Source organism: Spermophilus citellus, assembly GCF_964194105.1.
Source record: "Spermophilus citellus genome assembly, chromosome: 2".
In the NCBI taxonomy this organism is placed as follows: Eukaryota; Metazoa; Chordata; class Mammalia; order Rodentia; family Sciuridae; genus Spermophilus; species Spermophilus citellus.
In genome coordinates this window covers 197,361,800-197,366,526 of record NC_138183.1, presented here as the reverse complement: position 1 = coordinate 197,366,526, position 4,727 = coordinate 197,361,800, and the positions used below count along the sequence as shown (strand labels likewise).

General features: G+C 39.7%; 1 pseudogene across 1 annotated transcript; it reads left to right on the top strand.

The window, feature by feature from the left end:
* Positions 1-3,768: 3,768 nt before the first annotated feature.
* Positions 3,769-4,727, top strand: LOC308642045 (olfactory receptor 51L1-like; annotated as a pseudogene). Its single transcript has one exon. The product of its transcript is annotated as an olfactory receptor 51L1-like (transcript).

The window sequence follows — 4,727 nt, the reverse complement described above, 5'->3', positions numbered from 1 at the left end:
AGGAAATTGAGTGATAACATTGATTTTATTGATTACTTCATGATTTTGAGAAAGGCAAGTCAAATATCTGAGCTTCATTTTTACTCAGTATTGTTATTATATAGAACTGTACATAAGTCATTTCCAGTTTTATGCCCCTACTGGTATAAATATCGAATAGTCCCTCCGATTAGCTGTACTCATACTGAAAATTATTTATTGTCCTCTCATATTATGTATGTAAACTAGTAGTTCATCTCTTGTGCATAGGATCATGTGTTTCAGACAATGATGCTACAGATATTTGATCCTCTTCAAAACATTCTTTACTCTGTTCTCCTAAATTGCAGTGTCCTGTCCTGATGCAATCTGAAAATGGTAGCGAGAGGATCTCGGGAAGGTCCTGAACTGTTACTACTGGCAAGGTGGCAGCCATCATTCTGTGTTTATCCTGGGGCCTCATGTCTCTGAGGACCAGAGGAAGGGAGCTTTATTAACTCACTCCGCTTGCTCTGAGAAATAGAACATCGACTCACAGCAAGAGGAACTACTCCGCCAAGTATGTGAGACCTGGGGAAAACAGAAGTGGGAGGAAATAGGAAAACTCAGAAGGTAATAGGAGAAGAGAAGGAGAAGGGCAGACGTCAAAAGTGTGAGGACACAGAAACTAGGTCAGGGAAGGAGCAATTCTAAACGTGGTGAAGGACATGTCACCAAAATGTCTTTATTGCTCATATGCATGTCTGGAATGTCCAAGTCTGACTCTGACTTTTCAGAAGGGCTTCCTTAAAATATCCTAGATGTTAAATGTCCATGAAAGTGTTGTTTACACAGGGTGAAGTTCTGTTTTCAAACAACAGAGAAGGCATTTCAGAATGAAACTGGAATTTCACCAGATAATCTTCAAGGCCCCTTTTGGTCCCAAGTATCACTGTTTTCTAATCCTACTTTAAATACAGCTTGGAAGTGTTAGCCCTAATTTATAAGTCCTTTAGATTATTGAGTTAATAAACTAACTCCCCAAACTCATTCTCCTTTTCTGAGGAAGGAAGGAAGACAACACAAGGTCATGAGGATGAGTTTGAAAATATAACATCAGCAGCAGTAGGAATCGTATGGTGGAAATCAAGCAGTGCTACAGTGTAAGGGATTATAAAACAGCAGAAGGACCAGTATTGCTCAATATAGATGTTGTACAGTGAATACATAAATTGAGGGAACTTCAGAATATGAATGTGACTGTGGAGGTTCATTGCCCACTAACATCCACAAACTCATTCTTTATTTAGGTGGAAATTCCTATTCTACACTAGACACCGTTTCTCCCCCCCCCCCCAAATTTTTTTTAACACTGATGGATTACAATGAAAAGCACATAGGTAGGCCCATGATAATTATTACAGGAATTTGGAATATGGAAAAAAAATTAAGAAGTGATTCACATCTCTGTCTATGTTGGAATTCACTGGATGAAACTTAACCTTCTCACCACATGGCTACCTTGATCACTTTGTGAGATGCACATGCCTGCTGCTCCTCTCTGTGAGAGGACACTGCAGATGTGCCCATCTCTTCCACCCTCCCATTAGGTACCAGAGGACTGCTGCTGCCGCTGCTCATTGCCAGTGTCATCAGCAGCAACAGCAGCACTTTGTGGTTACCCTGTATATGATATAGTCTAGGTATTTTACCAACAATACGTACTTTTTTGTTGTATTATGGTTTTAATTGATATGTTTTAATGTTTCACCAAATAGAAATGACAAATGACAACAGATATGCTAAGTGCCCTGATTTTATCACTCTAAAATATCTCCTTTCATTCCCAGTATGATCCATTCAGGTTGCTCAGTTTTTGCTTAGACCCTTGCTAAGTTGCTGAGGCTTTGAATTCATAATCTTCCTTGAGCCACTGAGATTACAGGCATGCATCACTGTGCCCAGCAGGAGTCAGCTTTGTGCAGATAAAAAATTATTTGTTCACTATTAAAAAATAAGCAAACATTGAAACCAGAATATAACCTAGGTGGGTGTTGACTGCAGAACCGGAGCAGCTGAGTGTTAATGAGGGAGACACTGGGGACCTATGTCCTTAAAGCCTCAAGAAAGTCACTGAGATAACTAAGCAGGAATAAAACTGGTCTTCAACTCAAATATCTTTCAGCCTTCAATTTAACTTCATATTTCCTTCTTCTTGGCAGTGAAAGACAGGGGTTTTAACATCAGAGAAATGGTCTCAACTGACTGAGCAGTGAGGGGAAAAAGACAGATGTGATTCTTAGATGTGATTTTGGCTGAGAGACTGGAAAGGAATCAAGAAGAAGGGATCAGATCTGGAAAGAAGGGCACTGATGGGGATCAGGAGTGTGAGCAGAGGAAGAGGGACAGGCAGACAAGCCCAAGATGAAAGCAGCATGTGGGGAAGTTTTAAGGCAGATAGAGAAAAGAGAATAGCAGGGCTCTAAGTACCAGTGGATACAATATGTGGATAGAATTTGATTACAATATGAACAGTCAGCAAGACTGAATTCATTTCTGGAATTTGTTTGTTTGATTTCTTGTTTATGGATCTTTCATTTCCTAGAAAACTGCCATTATTAAACATTCCAGGCAAATATCTGCTGCATTTAGCGCTCATCTTCATGGGACGTAAGGAGATTGAAAGGGAATTGAGAGTCTCAAAGGGTCAAAATATACTTCACCAGACAGGAGGATGTTGATTTATTGATTATAATTAGAAGTAATGTGTCCCTTGGAAGGTAAATTCTTAGGCCAGTATTTGGTGAGCATGGATGTGTGCAAATGATGCACAAGTAGAGTCTTGAGAGGCAGTTCTCTTTATTTCAGACACTTTTTTTTCTTATCATACAAGCGGGGAAAATATTTATCCTTTGGCTTCACAAAAGATTTGTTATTGAAGTCAGATATTGATAGACTCATTGTCTCATTTATTTCTAATATATATAAAAACTTTTTGTTATTTTCTTTTCTGTTGATTTTTCTTTTAATTATAAGTTTCTAAACAAGTTCCAGTTCTGAAACAATAGGAAACCATGATAGTCAGTTCTTTATTTAAATTACATATTGTATACTTTACCATAAAATTTTCTTTAAAATTCATATATTGTTTACATTAAGCCTTTATTGCCCTACTTAACTCTTGGGGATGGCAGGACAAAACCAAACTGTTGTCAGTTGTCATCAATCTCATCATTTTGGGTAGATACAAATTCCTATTTTTATAGGAATCATTCTATTCCAATACAGCTTGAATTCTATAAATGTACCTTGCCTGCTGTTCTAACATTATGAAAGAAAATATCAAGTTTAGGAAGGTAAAGGGATTTCATATGAATGAATGCAATAGTCATTTTAAAATATGGCTAAAGTATGACCAGCATCATGGCCAAACAATCTCCTAAATAAATTATAAAATTAAAAACGTGGTGTAGAATTTTGTGTGTATGCTGCTATGTCTGCAAAGTGTCTTTGGAAGGACATCACTTATGTTTAAAGGGAATATTGAAGAAGTTTGCTTCTGGGAGGGAGAAGTAAAGGTCCTGGTGTTTATAAAATGGATATTTTACTTAACTAAGAATATTGGCAGTGAAATGGAGGAAATGAAGCAGAAAATTAGGGATGGATTAAAGAGTGATTAGAGGTAAGGACTGAAGTTTTGTTTTCTTTCTTTTTATTTCCTCACTTTTCCATGATGCAGATGCTGGTCTTATCAATGCCTTCCTCATTGGAGTGTCTTTGGAACTGGGTTGTGGTTTAAAAGTCAGGCCTATGGGAGCCTCAAACTCCACCAGTACCCTGTCCTCCACATTCCATCTCACTGGGATCCCTGGCTATGAAGAATTCCACCACTGGATTTCTATCCCCTTCTGCCTCTTCTACCTTGTTGGAATAACAGGCAACTGCATCATCCTGCATATTGTCCAGACAGACCCCAAGCTCCATGAGCCCATGTATTACTTCCTGGCCATGCTCTCCCTCAGTGACATGGGCATGTCCCTGCCCACAATGATATCACTCTTAAGGGTGTTGTGGTCCATTTCCGAGGAGATCCCGTTCAATATCTGTGTCATCCAAATGTTTTTGATTCACACTTTCTCCTTCACTGAGTCATCTGTGCTCTTGGCCATGGCTCTTGACCGGTATGTGGCTATCTGTCACCCTCTGAGATATGCTACTATTCTCACCCCAAAGCTTATTTCCAAGATTGGAATTGCAGCCCTGCTCAGAAGTGCTATTCTAATAATTCCACTCCTGGCCAGTCTGGCCTTCTTTCCCTTCTGCCACTCCCATGTTCTTTCTCATTCCTACTGTCTGCACCAGGACATCATCCGCCTCGCCTGTGCTGACACCAAGTTTAATGTCATATATGGGTTGGTTGTGATTACCATGCTGTGGGGCATGGACTCTCTGGGGATTTTAGTTTCTTATGTCTTCATCCTTCATTCAGTGTTGAAGATTGCATCCCGTGAGGGGAGGCTTAAGGCTCTTAACACATGTGCGTCCCACATCTGTGCTGTGCTCATTCTCTATGTGCCCATGATAGGCTTATCTATTGTCCATCGTTTTGCCAAACATTCCTCTCCCCTTGTCCACATCTTCATGGCTCATATCTACTTAATGGTTCCACCTGTGCTCAACCCAATCATCTACAGTGTGAAGACCAAACAGATCCGCCAAGGAGTCCTTCACCTGATTCTCCCCCCAAAATCAGTTCTACTGTGATGTAG